This window comes from Nannospalax galili, unplaced genomic scaffold (genome assembly GCF_000622305.1).
Source record: "Nannospalax galili isolate Female #2095 unplaced genomic scaffold, S.galili_v1.0 scaffold107, whole genome shotgun sequence".
NCBI classification, from domain to species: Eukaryota; Metazoa; Chordata; class Mammalia; order Rodentia; family Spalacidae; genus Nannospalax; species Nannospalax galili.
Genome location: NW_008358490.1, coordinates 2,097,303 through 2,112,810, shown reverse-complemented (window position 1 = coordinate 2,112,810; position 15,508 = coordinate 2,097,303). Strand labels below are relative to the sequence as shown.

The following is a 15,508-nucleotide window of genomic DNA, read 5'->3' as shown; positions in this document are numbered from 1 at the left end:
TTCTTTTGTTCTTTACCAGCAGAGCGAAGTCTGGTTTTTATTCACTTATATCCTTTCAGGCACAGCTAAGGTGTTACTACCTTGTTATAAATGATTAAAAAAGAAACGAGGCAGAGATGATTAGGAACTTAATCGGCCACTAACTAGGTTTATGTCAATTTCCCCATTTTTTCATGGGAGCACCATACATGAGATTTGGGAATTCAATAAGATAAGAGATTTGTTCTTGGGGTAGGGGCAGCTCTGTTGGTAAAGTGTCTGATACACAAGTATGAGAGACCAGCACCCATGTAAAAGCTAGGCATTGTGACACACATCTGTAACCCCAGCACTGGGGAAGTAGATACAGAAGGACCCCTAAGGCTTGCTGACCAACCAGTCTAGCCAAACCAATTAGCTCAGGTTCAATGAGAGACCCCGTCTCAAATAAATAAATAAATACTTTAATCTCAGCACTAGTGAGGGAAAGGCAGGTGGATTTCTGTGAGCTTGAGGCCAGCCTGGTACACACACACGCACACACATGAGAGAGGGAGGGAGGGAGGGAGGGAGAGAGAGAGAGAGAGAGAGAAAGAGAGAGAGAGAGACACTGATTGGAGAACATGCCATCTTAAATGTGCTTATAGAATCCTTATCATTATAAAACAACTGCCTTTCTCCAGATCATACAATAAATAAGTGGGAAAGCCATTATTTAAATCTATTGAGTTTAAGACTGTGTTAAGGTTTCAAACCATGCGTTTTGTAAACAGCAGCCCTCTCTGTCTTCTTCTAAGGTCAAAGACCAAGGAGTTGAGCAGGGTGGAAGGCAGTTCTACAGACAATCGTGTTTCCACATTTGCAGGCTGTTCTGAAATATGATCTGGTTAGTGGGATTGGGAAATTTGACTTCAAGAAGAAATAATTCCTCTGATACATGGTCAATAGACATCCATTCATCCATCATTCACTGAATCAGCAAATATTTACCATGAAACTTCTGTGTTCTTGACACTGGGCTGGGCACAATAGACACCAAAATGAACAAATAATACCAAGTAAATTTCATAGAATCTATATTATGTAGAGCATATTTCCTAATGAAAATTTAATTAAATTACAAATCAATATAAAAAAATCCCAATTTTTGTGGAAAATTTAAGAACTTACGACTACATAAATTCTGGGTCATAAAAAGGCATCATGATGGAAATACTGCACATCATGTGCTGAAATGATATTTCACTCAACAGACCACACACATCATGGTGGCCCCATAAGATTAAAATGGAGCTAAAAAATTCCATCACCTTTTTTTTTTTTTTTTAATCTTTTTGAAACAGGGTTTCCTTGTAGCCCTAGCTGGCCTGGAGCTCACTATGTAGACCAGGCTGGCCTTGAACTCAAAGAGATCCACTTGCCTCTGCCTCCCAAGTGCTGGGACTACATGTGTGCGCCACCATGCCCGGCTCATCTATTACCTTTTTAAAAAGATGTATTTAGGTTTTCAAAATGTGTATATGTGAGTGCCTGAATGTGTGTATGTGTAGCACATGCATGCCTAGTGCCTTATGGAGTCCTGAAGAGGGCACCAGACCCGTGGAACTGGATTTACAGGTGGTTGGGAACTGCCTCATGTGGGTGCTGGGAACTAACCTGGGTCCTCTGAAGAGCAGTGAGCACTCTTGAGAGTTGAGCCATGTCTCCAGCCTTCACGTTGGTTTTTGGCTTGTTGTTGTTGTTGTCATTGTTGTTTTGAGACAGGGTCACCCTGTAGCTCCAACTGGCCTGAAACTCACTATATAGACCAGGCTGGCCTGAATCTCAGAGAGATCCACCTGCCTCTGCCTCCTGAGTGCTGGGATTAAAGGCATGTGCCACCACATTCAGCTTTCACCTCATATTTTTACAATATCTTTTAAAGTGTTTAGATACACAAAGACAGCCTCTCACAGACCCCCTCTTACTTAGAGGATATAAGTAAATACTTCTACGTTACAGCTACCTACATTCAGTACTGTAGCATACTGTATTGCTCTGTAGACTTAGGAGCAAGGCTGTACCATACAGCTCAGATACGGCAGAGGCCATCTTGGTTTGTGTCAGTCCACTCTGAGATGCCCACACAAGGACAAAATTTCCTGACAGTACATTCTTCAGGACATAGTCCCGTTGTTAAGTGACATACAAGTACATATCCAAACTTGTAGGTTGCATGGGGAATGTGTGTATATGTATGTGTACATGTGTGTACATATGTGGGGGGGGCATATATTCTCAAGTGCTGATATCAAGAGAAATTTTAATGCTTAAAATTAATGAATTAAGCACCAAGCTTGAGAAATTATGAGAGGGAAAAAAATAAATTTAACACATAAAAAAGACAATAAAGATTATACAGAAAAAAAGAAAGCATAAGAAAGAAAAAGAAAAAATTAGTTCTTTAAAGTGGTTAAAATTATGCCAGCATGGTGGCACATGCCTTTAATCCCAGCCTTTAGGAGGCAGAGACAGGTGGATCCCTGTGAAATCCAGGCCAGCCTGGTCCACATAGTGACTTCAGGCTAAAATTGTTCTTTGATTTGGCAAAATTTGTCATAAAAAAAAGCTAACACAAAAATATTAAGGATAAAAATAGCAAGGAAATTACAGATGTAACAGAGAACAAAAAGATCATAGAGCTTGTACTGAAAAAAGTTCATTCGAATAAATCTAATAACCTAAATGGAACTATTTTAAGAAAAACATAACTTCACAAAACTACTTAAGAAGGAATTGGAAGCCAGATGTGGTGGAGTGTGTCTGGAATCCAAACAACCCACAAGGCTGGGGCAGGAGCACTGCCAGTTTGTGGCCAGCCTGGGCTACCCAGTGAGTTTAAGCCAAGCCTATACTACATGGTAAGAACATGCCTGGAAAAAGGTGAGACTAGAAAGTCCAAATAATCCAATAGTTCCTAATTGTAGAGAATTTATATTGGCAGCTGAAAAACCTTCTCATTCATATGCAAAAAATACCAGACCTCGATGGGCGTAGAGGCAAATTCTAATGAAGTTTCCATGAAAGCATCCATGAATAGATCAGTTTAGCTTTAGAGAATAGGAAGGAAAAATTATCTCACTCTATCAAGATGATATGATGCCAGAATCAGCCAGAATAATTCAAAACAGGAATGTGAGGGGTCACTTTAATTTGTAGATACTGATGTCAAAAATCCTAGACAAAGTACTAGCCAAACAAGTTGGACAGTTTATTTTAAACAAATCATACTATGTCATGACCAAGTTAGTTACTCTAGAAATGAACATGTAAGGTGGGGGATGTTGATAGGAAAACCCACCAAGGGCTGGGGAGACAGCTCCGTACCTAAAATGCTTGGTGAGGAAGCCTAAGGACCTGAGTTTGGAATCACAGACCCATGCAAAAAAGCCAGGTATGGCAGTTCATGCCTGTAAGACCTGTGTTGGGATAGTAGAGACAGGAAGGTCCCTGGAGCTCATTGGCCTGCCAGTCCAGCTAAAATGGCAAGTTCCAGGTTCAGTAAAAGACCCTGTCCCCCCACCCAATAAAAAGAGGTGGAGGGGCTAGAGAGATGGCTCAGTGGTTAAGAGCGCTTGCTGCTCTTGCAGAGGACCCAAGTTCTATTCCTGGCACCCACGTGGCAGCTAACAACCATCCATAACTCCAGTTCCAGGGTATCTGACACCCTCTTCTGAGAGTAAGTGTAGAGGCACCTGAAGTCAACCTCTGTAAATCAGAACATACACACACACACACACACACACACACACACACACACAAAACCTACCAACGTAAGCACTCATATAAGCACATCTTTAAAACTATCTCAAATTACATAAAAAGCATTTGATAAAATTTAATAACCACTCATAATTTTTTGTTTGTTTGCTTGCTTGCTTGTTTGAGACAGGGTCTCACTATACAGACCTGGCTGATCTGGAACTTGCTATGCAGAGAAGGCTGGCCTCAAACACAGATCCATCTGCCTCCCCAGTTCTGGGATTAAAGGCATGTGCCATCACCTCTGGCTCCATTCATGATTTTTTTTTTTTTTTTTTTTGCAGTGTTGGGAATATAACCCAGGGTCTTGCATATGCTAGGCAAGCGCTCTACCACTAAAATACATTGATTCTTTCCTGCAAGTGAATGTGTGTGGTATGCATTTATGCCTGCATGTATGTGTGTGGGTGCATGTGTGGGGACCCATTTATGTGTACACACATGTATCATGTTTCTTCCTCAATCACTACACATTATACACTGAGGCAGGGTCTCTCACTTGAATCCAGAGCTTGTTAATTCAGCTATTCTAGCCAGTCAGCTTGCTCTGAGGATCCCCTGTCTCCACCTCCTGAGTGCCGGGATTACAGGTAAGCCTCCATGTCTACATTTGCATAGGTGCTGGGGACCTGAGCTCTAGTCCTCCTTTGTGCAGCAAGCACTTTACTCACAGAACCAGAGCCATCTCACCAGCCCCTGTCAGCATTTTAACAAGAGAAAGACAGCTCAGCAAGATTGTTCTTCATGATGATCCTTTTACTATCAGGAAACAGGCAAGGATGGCTACCGCCTACACTCTAGGTTATTCTCAGCCAGTGTGAAAACATGAGGAAAAAAAAATTATAAGGATTTGGAAATAAGAGGAAAAGCCCGATCTGGAGAGATGGCGGCAGTTAAGAGCACTGACTGCTTTTTCAGAAAATCCAGGTTTAGTTCCCAGCACCAACATGAAGCCTAACAATTGCCCCTAACTCTAGTTCCAGAGGATCTGACGCTTTCTTCTGGCCTCTGCTGACATCATACACATGTGGTGCACTTACACACATGCAGGCAAAATGCTCAAACACATTTTTTTTTTAAAGTGCATTTAAAAACAAAAGAGGAAAAGCTCCCACTACTCGTGCATACTGTGATTGTCAGAACAACCAAAAAGAGTCTACAAAGGACTGGAAACAGAATGTCACAAACCACTAGACACAAGATCAATATTCAAATGTAAGTTGTATTTCTCTGTTTTTGAAAGAGACTACTGGATTTTTTTAAAGCTCTCATGTATAAATTAACTACTAGGTTGACAGGAATCAGGAAGTCTGATAAGTATTGGTGAGATTCTAGGTCAAAATATACCCTGTATACTGCTGGTGAGTGTGTAGTCTGGTATAACTATTTGGAAAACAGTAAAGCATGATTTTATAAAGTTGAAATACCATATCTCTGAACCCATCAGTAGGTCTTAGAAGAAAGTCTACCACATCATTCTTTTCAATAGCAAAGAACCAGAGGCAACCCAAATGTCTTTTGAACAGGAATGCCGATAAACTGTGGAGTCTCTCAGTGGAGAAGCATACACAAGTGAAAAATAAATGACAGCCACAGTCAGTAGCATAGATGGAAATCAGAAACATGGTGCCAAATGAAGTGAGCAGGTCTTGGAAGACCTTGGAAGGAGGTGGAGGGTGCAGGGGTAGGGAGTGCACAGTAGCTGTATGAGCCAGGTCCTTAGACTGGGTACTACCATCTCATGCTTGCTTCCAAGTTACATATGTGTTACACATAATTTGTGTAGATATCAAATATTGTGTAAGTCTTTCCCACAGTTCAGCTCAGTTTCCTTGATAGAGAGTTAGGAGCAAACACCAGCAATCACATACTCTGATAAACATTATATTAAAGCAATTTTCTCTGAAAGCATTGAGTTCTACAGACCTCTTAGGAGCAAGGGAGTTCACAACATCACACATCACCTTCTGGGGTGCAGGGCAGGAATCGTTGCTCCCACTTTACAGAACAGAAAACTGAAACCCCAAGAGCTTAATATTTGCCGAAGGTCCCACAGCTAGTGAGGGGCAGAGCTGAGGCCAGACCCAGATCTAGCCCATCTCTGTCATCTTTCTATGGTTGCTGCTCCCTTAACCATTTGCAGAGTATTCCTGTCTCTTTCTGACATCTCGGTATTAAATGCCTAGCATGATTCTGGGCCATTTCCAGCAAAGCACTATTTATTTTCCTTCCTCTGAGGACAGAAATTATCTTAGTAAAACTTACCTTAGGGTATGTTTGGCTACACAGAGCTATACATCTCACTTACTAAGCACCATCCAATGCCACACGCCTCATAGTCTCTCCTCTAATAACCACTGAAAAACCCACAAGGTAAAGCTTTATCCCCATTCTGCTGATTTTAAAACAAAGCACTAAGGCAATTCCCAAGGTTTACTAAGACAGGCCACCTGGATTTGTCTCTGGGTATGCAAATGAAGGGAAGGAGAACATGAGGCCAGAGGTATCACCACATTAAAGTGAGATCAGAGGCTGGAGGGATGGGTCAGTGGGTAGAGCACTTGCTGTGTGTGTGCTGGATAGTTTTAGTGTCAACTTGACACACCTGGGTTGAGGGAGCCTCAATTGGGGAATTTCCTTCATTGGACTGGCCTGTGGCCATGTCCATGGGGCACCTTCTTGATTGTGAGTGATGTGGGAGGGCCCAGCCCACTGTGGATGGTGCCACCCCTGGGCAGGTGGTCCTGTGCTGCATAAGAAAGCAGGCTGAGCAGGGGCCAGGGGATCAAGTCAGTGAGCAGTGATCCTGGATGGCCTGTGCTCCAGCTCCTGACTCCAGGTTCCTGCCCTGAGTTTCTACCTTGGGCTCCCTGATGAACTGTGACCTGGGAGATGTAAGACAAATAAGCCCTTTCCTCCCCAAGTTGGTAGTGGTCAGAGTGTTTTGTCACAGCAATGGAGAAACAAACCAGAACACTGTGTAAAAATAAGAACTGGAGTCTAGATCCCCAGAACCTACTTATCCCAGGTGGGTATGGTAGCCTGCCTGTAGTCCCTCCCTGTAAACAGGAGGAAGAGACAAGGGATCTCTGGAGACAACCTGGCTAGCTAGACTGGCTGAATCAGCAAGCTCTGGGTTCAAATGAAAGATCCTGCCTCAATATAGAAGGTGGGGAGTGAGCCAGGAAGACACCCAGTATCAACCTCAGACCACACCCACACACGTGCTCAAACACATATGACCCCCCCAAAACGTGTACATACATGCACGCAAAAATAAATGAGATCAAATGCTTTTATGTGAGATGATGATGATGATGATCGTGGTGACAATGATGGTTATATGTGGTGAGATTTCATCATCCTTACTCTTACCTTTTGTTTTACCTAAGGGTAAGATGAGAAAGACAACAGCACAAAAGAATTCAAGCTGAGCACTAGGCATTTGCTGTTGTTGATTCCAAGCATAGTAACAGCCTGATATTTTTGATAAGAGGGTTCACGGTCTCTTGTCCCTGACAAGATACCATGAAACTGAGAGTTACTTGTCTTTGAGGGGCAGTTTGAGTACCTACCTGCCCCCGTGAGGACAGGTAAGTAGCACAGATAACTCCCAGCCCCTTCCCCCTTCACTAATGACTACACCCCAGTATCACAGAAGGGCGTGTACATATGACTCGGTCAGCCAGTGAACATACCCATCCATACCTGCCCTCTTGTTTCTTTTGTAGAAGCCAAGATCCCAGGTCCAGCTCTTGCCCACGCAGCATCCAAACCTTTCCCACAGGGTAACAGCACCCCAATTTACTCTGAGAAAATTTCCACAATCTCGGCCATCCAGATGTCCTAGGCAGCCTTAGACACAGGCCTGCTCAGTCACAGTTCCACAGGTGGCTGATCATAGCCTGAGTTCAGGGAGGCAAGTGACCCATACTGGCTAGCAGGGCCTGCCAATGTCCTCCTACTCCTGCTCTAGACAGCAGAGGCAGTCTCTCTGGGTAAACACTTAAGCCTGGAGCTTGCAGGGCTGCCAAACACAGCCTGCTCTGAGAAAGCAGAAGCTTATAGACCTCAGACAGGAAAAGCCAAGGCCAAGGCCCTTGGATCCAGCCATGTCTAGAGCTGGTATTCCAAGGCTTTTGAGTTAGGAAAACACACATTCTGTGTGCCATATTTTACTTGCTTTGTACTCTTTTGCGGCTTTTCTTAAGCCATTTGAGTTAGGGTTCTGTTGCTTGCAACACAGAACACAACCTTCTCCTTTAGCAGGACCTTCTGGGGTCAGAGGTCATTGAGGCCTATTCTTTCTTCTTGGCCTTAAGGACCAGTCCAATTGTACCTCCTTTGGGAGGCCTTCTTAGGTCTTTACTGTCTCCATTGGACCATCTCCCTTTGAATTCCCAAAATGCTTTGTTCTGAAATCCTAATCACTCATGCATGGTGTTTAATCCAATGCCCCTACTTCAATGAACCAATGAGTTCTAGTGCTGGCATTTGCTTTATCAAAAGCCAAAGCATCAACAGTGCCTAGGGAGGGTGTTTCATCATTAAAGATAAATCCTGAGAAACCTGCTTTTTGTCCCAAGAAATCTCTGAAGAATATAACAATGGAAAACTATCCTCTTGACTTTTGTCATGTTAAGGCACACAAGGAACATTACAACAGTGTTAACAGCACGCAGAGTGAGCAGGTGTGAACAGCCCAAGGGCTCAGACATCTGAAGTCCCCGTCAACCATCCTAAGAACCAAAGAGGACGCCCAGGCCCTTTGTTGCCGTGTGCCAGGGGGATGCTTGGGTCTGGAGGAATGCTGGGAGGTGAGGAAGGACCTGAGCCAATTTCAGCTGAGTCAGTCCTAGTGAGACAGGCAACCTGCCCTAGCACACAGCACACTCTTCCTCTTCCACTCTGGAACACAGTGCTTTTAAGTTATGCGCATTTGTTTTCGAGACCTGCCTGCCAAAGCTCAGCTGTTTGTGCAGAGTCAGGCTTTCTGGGGAGTGTGGCTCTGCATTCGTGGGAAGGACCCTGAGTGCCGCTGAAACTGTTTTGCTCTCTCCAGCAGACCCAGACATTCAGCCAAGAAACAAGGAGCCAGAAGGTCACTGGGTTGGAGGCGGAAGGAGGAGTCTTCATAGAGCTGGGCCAAAAGAATGCCATTATTTAAGAAATGATTGAAGACTTTCTTCAAAACGGACCCAAAGAGCCAGAACTCTGGGGGTTCAAGAATGCTGAGCACCCAGTTTGCAGATTCTTCCATTGACCCACTGTGGTCAAGCCAGGAGGGAAAGGATGGAAAGAGTTTCTTTTCTTTATAAATTCAGTAGCTCAGCTTTGTCGACAAGGGCAAAGAATTTAAGCAAAGGTTTGTTGCTGTGGCTCAAAAAAATAGCCTCATCTTCCTGTTTATCCAGTGCTTATTGCTCAACATTCTTGGACTTCGGATCCATTCACAGTCCAACAAACACTATTGACCCCTCCTCTATGCAAGGCAGGAGGTAAGGGTCAGGAGAGATCCAAAGACAACCAAGAAGGAGGTTTTAGTGGAGGGAGAAAAGGAGCAACTGTGGCAGAGAGATGGTGAGAAATGCCCACTACAGGTCCAAGCAAAACTCAAAGGTGGAAGAATCAACGGGCTACGGTGGGGATAGTAAAGACCCAGAAAGGCCTCCTAGAGGAATCACATAGGGCTCCATTAAGGACAAGAAGAAGGAACAGGGCTGGGTGTGGTGACACATGCTTTTAATCTCAGCACTCTAGAGGCAGAGGCAGGAGGATCTCTGTGAGTTCAAGTCCAGCCTTGTCTATATGGTGAATTCCAGGCCAGCTATGGCTACATAATGATATCCTATTTTTAAAGGAGGAAGAGGAGGAGCAGGAGAAGGAGGAGGATGAAGGGGGAAGAGGAGGAGATGACAACATGATTGATGACTTCTCTGTGGTCTCTGGCCTCAGAAGGGTCCCTGCTAGAGAAGGCTATGTTCTGTGTTCCTCTCCTCCCCAAATTCATATACTGAAGTCCTAATCCCTGCCCCCCAACTCAGTACCTCAGAGATTATTGCATTTGGAAACAGGGTCAAATGAAGACCTAATCCAATAGGACTGGTGATCTTCTAAGAGGAGAGCATGGACAGACATGAACAGAGGGAAGAGGAAGAGCAGACACAGGGAAAAGTGGGCCGGCTGCATGGTAAGAAAGGAAGCATACAGCAGAGCTGTCCCTTGTGACCTTCAGAAGGACTCAGCGCAACAGGCACCTTGACCTTGGAGATCTAGCCTCCAGAACTGTGAGATGACATATTTATGTTGGTTAAACCACCTTGTCTGTGGCACTGTGATATGAACACCTTAGCAAACACACAGTCTTCATATTTTCTCTCTCTCTCTCTCTTACTCTCTCTCTCTCTTACACACACACACACACACACCAGCTCTGAGCACCTCCCACACCGACTTCAGAGGGGACAGACTGATTTACCCTCCCCTCCTCATCTGCCCTCAGGGACCTTGTTGACTAGACCCCATTAGTCTGCATGGATTTGGAGCCCTGCATTCTCTTCTTCATGGTCAGAAGGTTACCCTGGAGTGTGACCCTGGCAAGTTGTCCCTGCTTGAGAGAGTCAAGGCCAAGTTCACACTATCTCCTGTGGTCTTGATGACTTTCTGTCCTGTTAACCATGTGTGGCTTGTCCTTCTCCAGTACCAGGATTTCCTGCCCCATTTTTTTTTTAATCTTTGAAGGGATAGAATGTTAATGTCAGAGTAATTCAATTTATAACTATTTATTGAGTTTTCATAGAAAAAAGTAGCTCTATTGCTTGCAGAGAAGGCCAAGCTTGCCGAGTCCATATAGTGGGTTAGGGAAGAATTTTGCAAACCCAGACTCTAAGGAAAGAGACCAAAGCTGATGCCAAGCTACTTTAAGGAGACGGTTGTTTTATGTCCTGACTTACCTCATCTTCACCAAATTTCTTAGAACATGAAAGTTAACATGGGGTAACAAGATCAGATACCCCAATGTCATCAACCTGATTTTTTGTATTGCTCACTGATTCTCCCTCCTCCTTCATGATGAATGAGGTTCTAAACTCTCCTCACAGAGCATCCTCAGTCCACAGCCAAGAAATGACATGCTCATGGTCTCTCAGTTTTTTAATCCAGTCTCTTTCCATAACATAGCACTTGTTTTGGCAATGAAGGCTCCAAAGACTAGGTTGATCATAGGAACATCACATCATGTAGCACCCGTTTCCAGATTTTTCAATTAAACTATATCTTTTCCCCATGAAGACTCCTGGACTCCATCGAGTAGAGCTGGCTCTCCCAAGATTAGTGCCTGGCAGCCAGGCCATATTCTCCACAGGAGCTGGCCACCCTCTGCTCACTGCGTCTCATTTTCTGTGGTCCCTTGAAGCAGTCCTCCTTTCAATGGGAGGAGGAGGTACAGGCCAGTTGGCCAAGTTTGACAAGGCTCGACAACTCCTCTAGCCATTGGCTCAGCTTCTAGAGATCTATAATTACCTCAGATCTCTTCTTTCAACACACTTTTGTCAATGAGACAAAAACTTGATGACTAAAACCCAATTGTAGTCTGACAAAAATATCAATTTTATCCTTCTAAAATTAAAGAAGAGGGGATCTTGGACACATGGGGCCCTCAAAGAACTGCTTTGGGAATTATGACAAGTGTTCTCCACAAGCTAGTCATAAAATGTTAATTCCCTTACCCAGAAAGTTCCCAAGAGGCTTACTGCTGTGGCATTTGGCTGGGATGCTCTGTTTCTCTCTTTGAATATGAGGCTGACACGCCCAGAGTCAAGACTTCTCTTGGTGCTAATCTGCTTGTGCCAAAGGAAAATCCTGACCCACGGTCCATCGAGCTTGCTCTTCCCACCCAGCTCTCCTGGAACTCCTCCCCTTTGTCCCAGGGAGAAGAGTGATAGGTGCCTGCCCCTCCCCTCCTGCTCTGGAGAAGGAAGTGGGGTACTTCAAGGTTTAAGCACAGCAGCATACAGAGACTTGGCAGACTTGGGCATCTGCACTTGGCCAGACATCCTGAGAGACTGGCTGGGATTTTGTCTGCTCTTTGGAGCTGAATAAGACTGAGATATCCTGGGCTGGGGATGTGGCTCAGTTGGTAGAGTACTTGCTTAGCATACACAAAGCCTTGGGTTCTATCCCCAGTGCCATATAAACCAGATGGGGTGTTCCCACCCAGCTCTCCTGGAACTCCTCCCCTTTGTCCCAGGGAGAAGAGTGATAGGTGCCTGCCCCTCCCCTCCTGCTCTGGAGAAGGAAGTGGGGTACTTCAAGGTTTAAGCACAGCAGCATACAGAGACTTGGCAGACTTGGGCATCTGCACTTGGCCAGACATCCTGAGAGACTGGCTGGGATTTTGTCTGCTCTTTGGAGCTGAATAAGACTGAGATATCCTGGGCTGGGGATGTGGCTCAGTTGGTAGAGTACTTGCTTAGCATACACAAAGCCTTGGGTTCGTTCTATCCCCAGTGCCATATAAACCAGATGGGGTGGCACATCTGTAATCCAAGCACTCAGGAGATGGAGGTAGGTGTTCAGGGTCATCTGTAACTATATAGTAAGTTTAAAGGAATCTGATCAGGAGGTCTGAGGTGGAAATTTTCCTAGAAATGTGTGTAATTATGGAACTCGCACACTCTTCATATCCTGGTCAATCTAAGTGAACTCCTGGCTTCACAAGGGGCATGTTCTGCTTGGCATCTGCAAAACCCCTCACATGTTACACAAGCAGTACTGGAGTTCACACGAACCAGGTCACATGTTACCATGGCAGCCAGAGTGGGGTGCATAACCACCCACTAACACCCCTTCCTCAGAAAGGCTTTGTGAAGGGTACAGCTCTGCTTCTAGCTTAAAAGAGAGCTCCGAGTAGGGCCTGCCACTAGTCACCAGGACTATGACTAAGTCACTGCCTGCAGTAGAAAGCCCCTGTCCCCAACAGCCACCCTTCCCTGCCATCGCAGCCCAGGTACACACCACATAGCTCATAGCACATTTCATGGGATGCTGTGCAATACTAATGGGAGCCAGCCTTGGCTTTGAGGGAGCTGGAGGGAGCCTTACAGACTGTAGTCAGTCCAGCCCCTCTCATGTGAATAGGAAGCCAGAGTCCCAGGAAGAAAGGAAACTAGACACCCACCTGGTAAGAGTATTGCAATGCTGACTAGATCTAGACCCCCTGCTGGCTTAGTTTTCAAATTCAAAATCTTCAAACCAATGTAAAAGCATTTTCTAGTCCATTGTCTGCAGAATAAAGGCCATGTAAGCTGCATGCTATGGAGGCTACACAGTCTAGACCCAGCCAATCTTCCTAGCCTTGTCTCCCATTCTAAGCCCATCTGCTCCCAAACTGCAGTCACACTGGGCATCATAAATGAGCAGGGACCCAGTGGGCTCACAGCCAAGGCTTGTCCCATATAATAATTCTGAATGTACCATGAACGTCCTCTGCTCTACACCTTCGCTCATGCTGTTCTTACTACCCTTCCCTGTCCTTCTCTCGTGTGAAAATCCTACTGAGACCTCCAATGATCCACTTAAAGACCAGCAGATCCCTTCCCAGTATGGAATTCACATTCCTCCAGAACACCCCTTTAGTGCCTGGCCCAGACTGCTCTCAGTGGTCACGTCTGGAAAAATTCTATTTATATGCCTGCTTCCCTTCTAGTCCCTCATGGAGCCTCAGCTGGGAGATCCCAAGGGCAGAGAGACTGTGTCTTGTCCATCCCTCCAACTTGGCAGCATCTTACACAGAGAAGGGCTAAGTGGGTGTCTGTCTAATGGATGCACAGATATGTAACACTTGTACCTCTGGAAAGCTACGGACCTCCTACTGGGGGAACCCAGTACCTTGTACCTTTCTTCTGGTCTCGTTTTGTTAAATTATCATTAATATGTGTCATGTTTGACAATTCCTTCCAACCCTCCTGACTCCTGCCAGGAATGCTCCAGGGCAGTGATGATGCCTAGTTAATCCTGTGTGCCCACCACAGACTCTAATGCATCGATGATACGTGAATGAACGAATCCATCAATGGTAACAAGTGAGGCCTGTGTGGACCACTATACCTGTGACACTGTCAATTTCTCCTCATTTGAATGATACTCACACTATTCACCATGTGTGGCTCCTCCAGTCATTCAACAAAGACTCATCAGACACTAGACATACAAGGTGAGTGAGACAGGAAGTTCCTGCTGGGCTAAGAGATGTCAAATACTCATAAACACCTATTTATCATAGTTATAGAGTGTGCATCCCACAATACATACAAGATGCTATAGTCACCCTAGTAGCCCTGTCATATTATATGCTTCATCATGGTCACAGTGGCCTCAGAGGACATGGCTCACTTGGCTCAGGTACAGAACATGTATGTCTTCCCTTTGTCCCCAAGAGGAATGAAACAGAGGTTGTGTGTGTGTGTGTGTGTGTGTGTGTGTGTGTGTGTGTGTATCTTTGCACTGCTTCACATAAATCTCCCTCAAATTATTATCCCCCCTCCCACAGGAACGGTGGAAGATGCCAATTTCAGACTGATTCCGGATGCGAAGTCTGTTCTGTCTGACCTCACTGATTCCTGGGGGATGTGTAAAGACCTGTGAAATATGTGGAGCTCATAAATCAAGTCTGGCTATATTTCTACAAATGTCCTAATTTGAAGGGGAGTCAGACAGCACTGAAAAACCCCTCAGAATCACCATGTCGGATGTCTCCAGAGTCTACCCCAGATGTTGGCTGCCTAGGGCAGGATTCGGCTCTGCCTGTCCCCATCTCCCCTCTGGCCTGGCTCCAACAAGCTGGAGGGAAATGGGAGTTCAGTCCTTGACATTTTGTCTGCAGTCTAGAGCGCTCTGGAGGGAAGGAATCCTGTGAATGTTCTTCCCAGGCCAGCTCCTAAGGAGATGGGCTGGAGACCCTTCCCCAGACACTCTCCTCCATGTCTAAGACAAGCAAGATCCTAAGGGTGGCTGTGAGCTCCCAGGGTACCCATGACACGTAATACAACTGAAGGGCACTCTCTGGAGTTGTATGAGAAGTGACTCTGGTTGTTGATGTGGATACCTGGGAGTCAGTGTCCCCTGCCCCCACTGGTACAGTCGCCCACAGGGGGGAACTGTGGAGATAGGACTCTGCAAGAGTCCATCTGGCCTAAAGGTTCGTCAGCACATTTTCCGTCAGTCCCTCAACTGCCCTGTATACACAATCCCATTTACTTGCTTTCATTCATTCATTCCATTCATCCATTCATTCATTCATTCCTGATGGTCACTTATTGAGAGCTCACTCTACCACAGGTTGGAGACATACAATGGATGCTGATGTAGTGCCTGCATCCCAGGAATCCCCCCACCAGGCACTCAACCCACTTTCTGAGCCTCCTGTCATGCCCTTCAATGTAAAAGATGGAAGCAAAGCACATACCTAGGTTATGGGAATCCTTGGTCTCTGCTTCCAGCTTGAAGCCAGGTCAGCTGTTGTAGGGAGGGTATCTGATGAGTCTCCAGCCCAGCTCACACTCCCCACCCATAGCCTGCCAGGTCAGGGCACTGTGGGGCCCATGTGTCCAGGCAGACAAGTAGCCCAAGAGAGAAGAGGACAAAGGTGCTCGAGTTGCTCTTTGGCACCGAAAAGGCTAAGAGTATCCCAGAGAAGATGTGAGAGCCACTTGAGTGTGGACTGAGCTCA

At 45.5% G+C, this 15,508-nt stretch overlaps 1 protein-coding gene and 1 long non-coding RNA gene across 2 annotated transcripts in view; one reads left to right on the top strand and one right to left on the bottom strand.

Moving 5' to 3' along the window:
* Window positions 1-15,508, bottom strand: part of Fbln5 (fibulin 5) — a 75,125-nt gene that overhangs the window by 41,019 nt on the left and 18,598 nt on the right. The gene's annotated exons all lie outside the window — the stretch shown is intronic.
* On the top strand, window positions 9,767-14,418 carry LOC115068188. Its single transcript, XR_003847568.1, has 3 exons — window positions 9,767-9,970; window positions 13,760-13,993; window positions 14,330-14,418. It is a non-coding gene; the product is annotated as an uncharacterized LOC115068188 (long non-coding RNA).